Here is a 12,219-nt window from a genome sequence, read left to right as displayed (position 1 = left end):
TGTCCTGAAATGCCAGGGAAAACAAAGATCAATCGCATAAAATCAGGGCTGCGTAGCTGCAGATGACACTGTGACATCACCCAAGACCTTTGGCAGCGCCCGGGCTGAGGTTTCTGGCAAAAGCCACATTTCAGTTCATGGAGGTCGAGTGGGAAGTAAGGACGCACGGTGGGGGTTCGTCTCTCACTGGTACACAGGCCGGTGCACAGGGCCTGGGCGCGGCCCAGCCCCACCCGGTCCCCACCCGGTCCCGGTCCCGGTCCCCACCCGGTCCCGGTCCCCACCAGCTCCTCTGATGCGCACGGGAGAAGTCCCTCAGATTCCCGGGTTGTCAGCAGCCCCTCCCCACCTTGGCCTTGGGTTCCTTCATGACGTCATTGGCACTGATTAAAGCCAGGCCCCGCCTCTCTCTACAGCCACCGAAGTGGCCTGGGTCCTTTCTGACCTTGGGACATGGGATGAGCCACCAGGGGAAGGATTGCACCGTCTTGTTAGAGCAGAAGCCGTGTCCTTCTGTGCCTTCAGGGAGAGACACATGGCTGGACGGAGAGCTGCAAAAGACCGGCTCTGAACGTCGTGCGGTAACCAGAGCACAGGTGTCCCTCATCGATAGGCAACTGTCTGAACTTGACTGTGTGTTTTCAGAAGACACCGTCCTCTTAAAGTGCTAGTGTCTGTCTTTCGGGAACCAGACGTGTTTGAATATCTTCACAGAATCTTAGAAAGGACTTGAAACAAATTTAAGGCAGTTTCCTAAGAAGGGGGGGAAGCAAAGACATAAGAGTGAGGTCTTTGTTTTGGTCACAGTAACATATTGTTTAAAAGACAGAATACCGGGGCACCTGGGTGGCTTGGTCAGTGAAGCGTCCGACTCTGGATTTTGGCTCAGGTCATGATCTCATGGTTCATGAGTTCGAGCCCCACATCGGGCTCTCTGCTGTCAGTGGGGAGTCTGCTTCAGACCCTCTGTCCCCCTTTCTCTCTGCCCCTCCCCCATTTGTGCTCTCTGTCTCTCTCTCTCTCTCTCTCTCTCTCTCCTCTCAAAAATAAATAAACATCAAGAAAAAGAGACTCGAAGACAAGAAGCCCTCCTCTTGGCCTGTGTGCTCTTCTCCGGGAGAGTTGTCACGTCTGGGTGCATCAGCCTTGTGAATTTGCAGGTGCACCCAGCTCAGTGGGGCCCATCAGGGGACCCTGTTGTGTCTCCTGTCCCTCCCTGGGTGTCACGCTCTCCTCCTACTGCTTACACGTTCTGTGCTTCCTCTGATATCAGCTCAGACATTTCCACACATGCTTCTCACACACTGACTGCAGACAGACCCCACAGCAGCATCCACCACGGAGGGGACTTTGAACACAGCCGGCCAATGCCCGCCATTTTGTAGAAGGAGACATGAGACCCGGGAGGTGAGGTGAACCACGAGGCCCGCGTGCATTCGTGCCATCCTCTTACAAACAAGAGATGTTGCCAAAAATAATTACGTCAGTCACGCTTCACACGGGAGAAGAAGCAAGTAAATAAAATGATTCTCCAAGAGAGTGACAGGTTGGTCTCCAGGTCTTGTCTCATGGCGAGGTGCTTCCCAGACACCACCCTGTATTCCAACGGCTCTGGTACGGAGGACCCACGGTCTGTACTTGTTGGCATCTGGCATTCCTCACCTTCTTTCGCTTCCACGGCGCCCTTCAAAATATATCCTTTAGGACGTATTGTCCCTATGTGCACACTGGCGCTCAGAGAAGTGAAGTTACCTACACAGAAGATGACGGAGCTGGGGTTGGGGTCTTTGTGCCTCCAGAAGTCGGAGTCCTAACCGTTGTCCATTCTGTGGATCAACATGGAATGTTCCCTGACCGCCCCGAGGAGCTGCACCCAGCCACTGAGCTAGCAGCAGGCGGAGGGACCATTGCTTTTCGCCGAATTCTGCGGTCCGCGAGTGATTTCGTGACCTGAGACCTGGGTCGGGTTGGAATGTGTGCAAACTGACCGAGGAACTACGCAAATCCCTCCCTATCTGTGCAGGGTCTGCTGTGCAAGGACGGTGTGCCCAGCGCCAGCCAGCAAAAACGCTCGACGGCTTGACCAAGCAGCAGCTTATGCAACAGCCCGCCGCGGCCAGAAATCTCTTACCCAAGATTACTTTCGGCCCTGCGTTCTCGAGCAGTGGAAGGCAGCCAGGCGGCCAGGGGTGGTGCCTGGGGGGAGACCCCGCCAGCCGGGGGGGGGGGGTTCTGATTGGCCTTCTGCCGCTCAGCAGGGGTGGGCAGGGCAAGGCGTCGCACCCCTGAGCCTCAGTCTCCCCCTCTTTAGAACGTCATAATAAATACCTTTCCCCCTCTCTCTCTGCCCCACCCTCACTCACACTCAGTCTCTCTCTCTCTTTCAAAAACAAGCATTAAAAAAGAGTTGTTTAAAAACTTACTTAATTTTAAAATGTTTATTTATTTATTTTGAGAAAGAGAGAAGGACAAAGAGAATCTCAAGCAGTCTCTGCACTGTCAGCGCAGAGCCCAACGCTGGAGCCCATGAGCTGTGAGATCATGACCTGAGCCAAGATTATGCCCTGAGCCAAAATCAAGAGCCGGGCACTTAAGCAACTGAGGCCCCCAGATGTCCCTAATAGAAATTTTTTAATGCCATTAATAATTTCGGGCACTGAAATAGTTTAGTATTTTTTTTTAAGGCTAAACTCTCTATTTCACAATGTTAAAAAAACAAAACAAAACTTGTATTAATATTTATAAAAGAAGGGCACCTGGGTGGCTCAGTCTGTTGAGCGGCTGACTTCAGCTCAGCTCATGATCTCATGGTTTGTGAGTTCGAGCCTCGCGTCGGGCTCTGTGCTGTCAGCTCGGAGCCTGGAGCCCGCTTCAGGTTCTGTGTCTCCCTCTCTCTCTCTGCCCCTCTCCTGCTCGCACTCTGTCTCTGTCCCTCTCAAAAATAAATAAACATCAAAGAAGAATTAAGAACAAGAAATATTTCTAAAAGAAAATTGCACACCTAAATCGTGGTATCTGATTAAGGACAACTGTGATTAATGAAGTGCATACTTATGATTTTGCAGCATCTGTGTGTAGGAGGGAGAAGATATGAGCAGTCTGCAGTGAAGGACAACGTGAGCCTGATCATTGCCACCGCACCCCGTGTGTCCCTCTTCCTCCAGCTAGCTGTGTGCACTCCTAGCTAAGTCAGTCAACCAGAGTATAGCAGTTGGCCAGCCTTCCCTTCCTTCCTTCCTTCCTTCCTTCGTTCCTTTTTTCCTTTCCTTCACGTAATAAACACCATTGTGTCCCCATCATCTGGAAAATAGTCTGCTTGGTAACGACAAGTTTTTAATTTGTTTTATTTTGTTTTGTTTTGAGAGAGAGAGAGAGAGCTCACATTGGGGAGGAGCAGAGAGAGAGGGGAGAGAGAGAGAATCCCAAGCAGGCTCTCAGCACAGAGCCCGACGCGGGGCTCGAACTCACAAACCGCGAGATTATGACCTGAGCCGAAGTTGGATGCTTAACCGACTGAGTCCCCCAGGGGCCCCTCCAGGCTGCATTTCATACTGGTTCCCAAGGGTCCTGGCTCAGAGACATTCGGCATCTGGTAGAAAATGCAGCAACCACCCTGGGGCACAGGCCTCATCTGCCTCCCGTGTCCCAGAGCCCAGTGCGAGGAGAGGCCTGCGCACTGGCCGCTGGCTGTGGTGGCTGAGGTGGGCAAGGAGGGTTCCAGTATTTCTGGTTTGCAGCAAGGGCTCTTGTGGGGGATGCTGGCGATGACAAGGGCAGGGAGAGACGGTGCCACCTTTGAGGTTACCCTGGACGGGGGAGAAACGCTGCCGATCAAACAGGGGAGTGGGAGGATAGAGGGCCCAGAGGGGCGGCCTGGGGCTGGGCCCTCAGAGCCCATGAGCGAGGCCAGAGCGGAGCCCCAGCTCAGAGAGAGGCCAAGGCAGGCCGAGCCCTGCCCCGACCTGCGGCTCAGGAATGACAGGGAAGCTCAGGCAACCGAGGGGGGGCCGACCGATCAGACTCAAGGCAGGTGTGGAAGGAACAAGGCTGGGGAAAGAGGGCACCGTGTCCCCGTGCACTGGTGCGCCTCGGGCCCAGTTCCTCCGTTCTGCATCTAGGGACTTTCCCAAAGCACAGACAGCCGGTGCCTTCACGGTGGCAGGGACAGTAAGAGGTCTCTGCCTGTGGTCACGGCACAGGCTCGGGCCAGCGAGACTCAGCTGGGCAGGTGCACCGGGCCAGACGGGAGGGGGAGGGCAGGGAAGGTGTGGGGCACCAGGGAATCTGCCCCTGGCCCCCCTCCCGCCTTCCCTCCGGTTCCAGCCCAGTGCTTATCTCTGAATCAAGCACGCATGAGGCCAGGATACACATCTTCTGGGGCCTCCAGAGAGCTGGAAACCACATCCGCACCTTGGCTGCTACACGAGGGGAACTGCCCAGCCCTGGAGGACTCCTGGTCTCCACCAGCTGCCTCTGTTTCCTCCCAGCAGCCTCTGCTTAACGCGGTGGGATCTGGGTTCTCCTCCCTGGCTCGAGAGCACAGCCTTTCTGCTATTCTTGGCTTTTCCACATGCGCCTGCACCCCCCGCCCCCGCCTCATACCCAGCCAGCCACGTACCAGTCCTGTGGTCTACACACGGTGCAGCGCCCAGCACTGGGCACCTTCTCTGTCCCAGGAGCTGGGGCAGAGCTTCCTGTGTCTTCCTGTGTCTTCCTGTGTCTGGTCTCAACAGGGCTCTCTTTCCTCCTTCTCGCATATTCCCTGTTGGTCCCTCACACGAGCTGTCTTCCTTTGCCAGCGTCAGGCTGAGAAAGGGCTTCAGAGAGTCAGGCGTAGGACGTCAGACCCCAGTGGCTGGGGGAGGGTCCCCGGAGACCACTGTCTAGGATGTGGCCTCGGTTTCCCCGTCTGTAAAACGGGTAGCTGCGCTAGGTCTGGCAGATGAGGTTGTGAGATTCTCGCTTTGCCTAGCTCACAGCTGCCACTAAATAGACATTAGCTACTTTTATCGGCTCTGGACACAGCCTCGCTGGGTTGGGCGAGGGGAGGGGGCTGCCCATCTCCTGTTGTCTGCTGGAGGCCAAGGTTGGGCCGAGTCCTCATCCTCAAGTCCCTGGAGAAGGTGATCGGGACCAGCGCGAGTGAGCACGTGCTCAGCTACAGGAATTGGGTTCAAGTGACCGAGGTGCTTGTCTGAGTGTTTCATCCGGGACCTCCAGCCTCAGGCGACGCGTGCCCCGGAGGGAGGCTCTGGTCCATCGGCTGCTCCAGGTTTCTGAACAGCAGCCACCACCACTGCGCCCTCTGGGGCCCCCCAAACTCGTCTTAGCACAAAAGGGAGCTTGGGAGATGGGCCAGTCACTGAGAAGTGCCCCGTGGAAGGGCTCTGTTAGGTGGCTCGGAAGTGTCATGATTGCGGCACAGAGAACAGGAGGGGACCTCGCCCATCACGGCCGCTCTGGATGTGCCTCGCCCCATGTATCTTTTCCCCTTGGCATTGGTCTGTTCCCAGATATTAGGAGTCACAAAATCCCCCTTATCTCTCCCTGTGGTTCCCCAGTTTTCCCCCGGGCCCCTCTGAGGTCATGGCTCACAGACGCAGTATAAAGGCCGCTGGGAGCAGCAAGTGTATCCCCCCCCCCCACCAGCACCTCAGCCCCTCCACGACCTTCTAATGACCTCAAACACCGTTTCCTGCCATTTCAGACCCTGGCACAGATGTCCAGGGACCTCGGTGACAGCAGTTGTGATCAAGACACATGGGTACGTGTCATTTAATTGCTAAAACCTCAACCAAATTCTATGTGAGCAAAACCTCCCCAATTCACCCATCTGATGAGGCCCATGGGGCAACGTGGGTCCATCCATGTCCCCTCTCCACCCAGGGTCCCCTCACTCACTGAAGGACCCAGTTGCTGGAACAGGATTGGGAAGTCACGGACGCCGTGTCGGCTGGGGAGGCAGGACATCGGGAGCGAGGGCCTGCCCCATGTACATCAGGGAGCAAGCAGGCTGGGGTGGGCTCACCCCAAGTCAGTCTCCACCCACGGGGAGCCCCGGCGGGGCCCTAACAAAGGAGGGCAAGAGAAAGACCGCCGGACCCGAGGGCAGAGCAAGGACTAGGGAAGAGGTTTCTGGAAGCAGCTGGAACCAGGCCGGCCCCCTCCAAGCTTCGCGCAAGGAGGACTTCCTGTGCACAGTGCAGCTTGCTTTCTGACCACACAGGGGAGGCAGCCTGACTCCTGGGTCCTCAGTTCACACGCTTCCCCTTCCCCCGACGCTTCAGGGACCGTGAACTTCAAAGCCCGTGTTCCAGGTGGAGTTTGAAGTTATTTTGAGACAAAGGCACAAGGCACGGAAGGGAAGAGGTCCTGTCCCCCGTTGCCGGACATCACACACCCCACACTGGCTCCCGTGCAATAGAGAGGGAGCCCCACACCTGTTGCTGCAGGAGCTGCTTTGGGGAGAGCAGGGTGGCCCAGAATCTGCTGTCAGGGCCCGGAGCACACAGGGGCAGGGCTGAGCAAGGCTATGGCCTCACCCCTGCTTCCCTCCTCCAGGGCCCGGGGCTCCTGGGGAGCGAGCGGTGAAGACCGAGACATAGAGCCTCTGGCCACATGGGGTTGGCGATGCTGTCTGGGGTGTGGGGGGAAGGACACAGACCCCCAAACCACAGCAACACCTACCGATGCGTCTGCGGGGTTCATTTCTAATTCTCTCAGCTCAGCTTCCAGGATCCCGAGCTACAACATTCCTCGTCCCATTTCCCAGATGTCTCTGCCTGCAGCCACGGGTGCGAATCAGGGACTGACGTGTCTGAACGGGGTGGGGGGGGGTGGCTCTGTTTGGAGGCGGCATCGGGAGGGCTTTGGGGGTGGCCGGGCTTGGGAATTGTGCCGCCACGGCAGTGGGGTGCGCAGAGCGCTGGTCTACCGAGGACGAAGGGTCAGAGGTGAACAGAAAGGTGCACACGTGCGCGCGTGTGTGGGTGTGTGTGTAAGAGAGAGACAGACAAGGAATCGAAATCACTTCCTACAGGTTCAGGGAGACGCCAGCTGCGTGCCCCGTGACAACCGTCCCACTGTGCTCCAGCTTGCCAGAGGCCTTCTCTGCTACTGGCCATCGGTCTCTTCTTCCAGCCGCCCCTGCACCCGCCTTTCCCCACAGCACTGTTTTCGCTACCATTTAAGGCATCGTGGGGGGAGAGAGCAGGCCCTGCACCTAGAAGCCCTCGGTCCCCACCCTGGTTCGGCCAATGATGCTCTGAGTGACACTGGGAAAACCACTTCCCACTTTGGCCCAAACTTCCCCTTCTCTGACTAGAAGGCTGGGCACAGATCATACGGGGCTCGATTTGGCCCTGAGGCTTCCGTAGCTTTTCCATACCTCTGCTGTAAAAAAAAAAAAAAAACCCAGGCCCGGGCTCCGAGCCCGTGGATTTTGTTGCCCGGCAGGGGCTCACCCCACCCATTTGTGTCATGCTTGGGGACCCTGCGACTTTGGTGTGTGTGAGCTGGACCGGATCACAGGTGTTCCTGCGTCGTACCCGGTCCTGGGGGCTGTGCACCGCGTCATTCCAGAAGTTGCCGGCCCCCAAAATGGCAGCCCCAGAACTGGGTACCTAGGAGACCTCACTCCCATCTCTCCACTGGACACCCCACTTTATATATTTATTTTTTTAAGAGATATTTATATTTACTTGTTTTGAGAGGGAGAGAGAACCAGAGCAAGGGGGGTAGGGTCAGAGAGACAGCGGGAGAGAGAGAATCTCAAGCAGGCTCCATGCTGTCAGTGCAGAACCCAATGCGGGGCTTGAACCCACGAACTGTGAGATCGTGATCGGAGCCGATGTCACGAGTCAGACGCTTAACTGCCCGAGCCACCCAGGTGCCCCTGGACACGGCACTTTATAACAGCTGTGATAGCAGAGGAGGGGCCGGTTGGGGATGTGACTTCAGGGTTCGTGCCCCCCCCCATCCACCAGCCTAGGGGTCAGGAGCCTTTGTTCCCACTCGGTTTCTAACTTGTACAGTCAAGGACTTTCCACCTCTGAGACCCAGGCTCTAAAGCTGCAAAATAAGGAGGTGATCTCTATGGCATTTGCTAGCATGGATTCTGTAACAACCATTACTCTGAACGGACCTCCTGTGAGTATAGCCGTATGCTCTCAGGAGACTTACAGTTGACTTGCTCCTCCCATAGCTTGGGGACACCATTCCTTGTGCTTAATTTCTCACCAGAAATCTTACCAGGAGTCAGCAGGCTGGGGCAAACCAGGCATTATGGTTAAAGTGCTCCCCAGCCCTTTAGGGAGGTGAGCGGTAACCCACACACAGGGAAAACATTTTTGCAATGACCTCTCCGTGCCCGCGGGACTGTTGGAAGCCTGAGCCCATTAAGCCTTGAATGCAGTGACTTCCCCGTGACTTCCAAAGGCCGTCAGAACTCACGGCATTTGGGAAGTCAGGAGCACGGACACCAGCAACTCAGCTTGGATCCCTTAAGGTGCCTTTTCCAATTCAGAGGACATTGCGGGGATCTTTTAGTAGCACCCTTTTGGTATTAGCCTCCGATAACAATGGCGACAGCTGGGCAAATCTCTTTGTTCTTTTCACCGATTGGTATTAGAGACAGAGTTTCGATGCCTGAGAGGAGAGCCATCTGAGAAGATGAATCGACAAGGTGTGACGAAAACTTGCTTATCGAGGTTGCGCTGGGTGCAGGCATCTATTTCATTACCTCCCATTTCCTACTTACAATGTAATGGCCAGCCTTTTCCTGTTACCCAAGGGTAGCAATTTCCACCTTAGACAACATATTTCTTACATATCCTTTGGTAATCATGGACAACTCGATGATTTCCCCTTGTTCTCTACACAAGAACGTCCTGCTCTCTCTCAAACAGCAAGGCCAGGCTCTGGTCTCTTCCCCGTACACAGGAAACCTGTGGCCAAAGCTCTTCTCAACAATCTGGGATTGCACATCGCACGTGGCAACGAAATTAGGGTAGTCTTTAAATGCCAGAAAGGAACCACTTCCCAGGGTGCCACCGGGTCAGTCCGTTTTTGGGAAAGCGCAGGCCTCTAGCTGACTTCTCAGGGGGGCAGATCACCCGGAGAAGGAGACGTCTTCTCCAAAATAAGCACGAACTCCATTCAGTTTGGAAGCCAGACTTTCTTACTGTCTCCAGACAGCAGCCCTGCGGTGGTGGGAGAAAGGTCGTCGTCTGACCTCTTCCAATGATGTCACTAAGATGAGGCACTTTTCAATAGTATTTGTAGGTGGTGAGGGTCCAAGCCAGGTGCACTCAGGATTCTGAGGCCCAGGAGGAACCTAGGCTTTGGGAACTGTGAGCCAGGGGCCAGAGGAAGGGGGACTTCCCATTGAGAACAGGAGCTGGGGACAAACCAAGGAGCTAGCTGGTGCCTGAGCAGACTGAATGCCTTTGAAAAAACCCTGGGGGTGGGGGGGCATCTGCATGGCTCAGTTGGTTAAGCATCCAACTTTGGTTCTGGTCATGATCTCACAGTTTGTGAGTTCGAGCCCCACATCGGGCTCTGTGCTGACAGCTCAGAGCCTGGAGCCTGCTTCGGATTCTGTGTCTCCCTTTCTCTCTGCCCCCTGCCCCCACTTGTGCTCTCTCTCTCTCTCTCTCTCTTTCTCTCAAAAATAAATAAATATTATTTTTTAAATGAAAGAAAAAAACCCTGGGAAAGCTGCACCATATCTTCCGGTGGGGACATCCAGAACTGGAAGCCAGAGATTGGCCCGAAGAGGGACTCAGAGGGGGCTTGAAAGAAAGGTCGAGGCAGGAAGGAAGTGACAGACACTATCAAAGGCACTAAATATTAATGATTTCCATCTTCACAAGAGCCTGGGAAGTAAGAAGTATTCCTGCTCTATAGACACATAGGCGAAGGCATTTGCATAAGGCCACAAAGCTGACAATGGAGGAAACTGAGGTAATCACTCAGGAGACTGACTCTCCAAACCACTGGAGCTGTGCCACTCAAGGTCCACAGACAAGTGGCACCTCTGTCATCTGGGAGCTAGCTACAAATGCAGATCCCCGGCCCCACCTCAGACCTTAGACAGATTCAGAATCCGCATTCTGTCAAGATTCCCAAATGATGGGTCTGCCTTCCTGTCGATGGTCCTCATGTACTTTCAGGTCAAGTCTCTGCATCCTGCCAGGGTGGGAAGTGTCTGTGGAATCTCTGGAATGGAGGCCCAATGAGGCAGAGTAAGCCATGATGCCCCGAGCATTCTTGTTCTAATGTGATAATATAACACAAAAATAAAGTGACAGCAAAACGAGAGTTCACAAAAGTCAAAAACATTAGTGGGTGCCGCATGGTCCCTTCATTTCAAGTTTATGGGCTTTTTTGGTCCGTCTCTCCATCGGACCATTTGTTAAAATTATTGAAGATAGAGAGTCTTGGGAGGATACAGGTTGTCAGACCATTGTCTCATTTTGCCCACCTGTCGATACAGAGAAGTTAAAATAGCTCAGACTGAAGGGGAGCTTCCAAGTTTAAATTATCGGAATTCTCACCTAATGGAGATGATGGTTCTGAAGCAGTCTTCAGGAGATGGGGCATCCATAAAGCAACGCAATACGGAGCCAGGCCAGGCCATGCAGGAATCAGACGAAGGATCAGTAGTACAGCCAATGGCAGTGACGTACCTGAGAAGACGGCTTACAAAAGGGAAGAGGGGGCCAGATATGAGTGGGTGTTTGTTCAGCAGTGCCCAGATAGAAGGGATTGGGCAGACATTCACACGCAAGAGACTTACATAGTACCAGGAATTGTCCTGAGAGTTTTCGCAGGGTGCTTAAATATCCTCCACTATGCTGTGCCCTAATCATAGCTGATGGCTACTAATTTGGGCAACATGCATGAATATCACCAGAAAGAAATACTTCTTATTGTAAGTTAACAAAAAACTCCCTATTCTTGGATTATAATTTGGTATCTTTGGAGTTTGTATATCATGAATTTGTTTCTGAGGATGTGGTTACTTTGAGATGCATTGACAAAATTGATACCTTCACCCTTGACCTGGAAATGACATCAAAGGACAGAGTAGCCAAACTCGGTGATCAGTGGGCCTCTTTTCCTGACACAATACTGGATCTTTCCCACTACTTTCTTCAAATTCACTTAATCATCTATACCCAAATGTCTGCTCCCTAGCCCATTCTTAGTTCTTAAACCAGTTTTCACTGAGATACCCAGTACTTAAAGTTCTGCAACCATTCCCTTCTTCCCACCCAAGTAGGCAGACTTTAGTATCATCACTCTCCCAACTGGGCTAAATGGGAAGTTCTTGTTTGGGTCCCCAGTGGCTGCTTCTCCCTGCCCTGTGCACACTAGTCTGTGGACAGTGATCCTGGGTCCCATCTCAGTCCCATCCTGTCCTCCAAACCCTTTGTTTACATCAGAGCTTACACCTCTGGGGTTTGAAGCCTGGCCTCTGAGCACCTCACAAGGTGGCTGAACCTAGTCTCTAGAAACCAGTTTTCCAGATGTTTCCATCCCACCTGGCTCACGGTCTACACCCCATCTACCACTGAATCCTAACACCTCTTGCTTTTCCCACTCAGAAGGCTGACAGTGTTTCTAAAACCCTGATGGAGACATGACCTTAGACACTCTTGTACAGCCTCCCTGCCCCAGACAACATCCTCAGCCTTATACATTCTTCCAAATTTGCTTATTTTACTGGACAGACAAAGCACCACCCAGACTCTCCTCTCTACCTCCCTACATGAGGAAAGCGGATTAGTGACAGCTTGGTGTAGAAAAGTATGACACACGTCATGAGGGCGAATTAGGAAAGGGTAGAGGAGTACCTCCAAATAGAGGAAGTGGGGTAACACTGGCAGGGACTAGGCAATCGCAAAGTTCAGCAGGAAATGGAAAGGAGATTAGTTTGTGGGGAGGCACCCAGATGGAAAGTGAGGAGGGGTGTGGCTGCCTGAACAGTAAGGCTCTCACTGGGAGCTCGGGGCCCCTTCCTCAGTGGGAAGGGTGGTGGAGAGACTCTTCCTCCAGCTCTGTACCAAAGTACATTCATCTGTAGCTTGCAAGAAGAAAACCAAACAGCCCATTGGGAACCCATAAGATGTCCGGCTTCAAATCTATATCACAACTACTATGAAAGGGGCAAACAGGCAACATAAGATGGCAAAGTGACTTCCACATCCTATTTCA

At 53.7% G+C, this 12,219-nt stretch overlaps 1 long non-coding RNA gene across 1 annotated transcript; it reads right to left on the bottom strand.

Moving 5' to 3' along the window:
- Positions 1-9,833: 9,833 nt before the first annotated feature.
- LOC147583382 (uncharacterized) lies at positions 9,834-10,697 on the bottom strand. The gene is made up of 2 exons (XR_015243081.1): positions 10,557-10,697; positions 9,834-10,483 (listed from the first exon to the last, which is right to left on the bottom strand). It is a non-coding gene; the product is annotated as an uncharacterized LOC147583382 (long non-coding RNA).
- Between the last annotated feature and the right edge of the window lie 1,522 nt (positions 10,698-12,219).

Source organism: Puma concolor, chromosome A2 (genome assembly GCF_028749965.1).
Source record: "Puma concolor isolate L17-30 chromosome A2, mPumCon1.1.hap2, whole genome shotgun sequence".
NCBI classification, from domain to species: domain Eukaryota; kingdom Metazoa; phylum Chordata; class Mammalia; order Carnivora; family Felidae; genus Puma; species Puma concolor.
The sequence above is the reverse complement of the archived record's forward strand: the minus strand, read 5'-3'. Positions and strand labels throughout refer to the sequence as shown.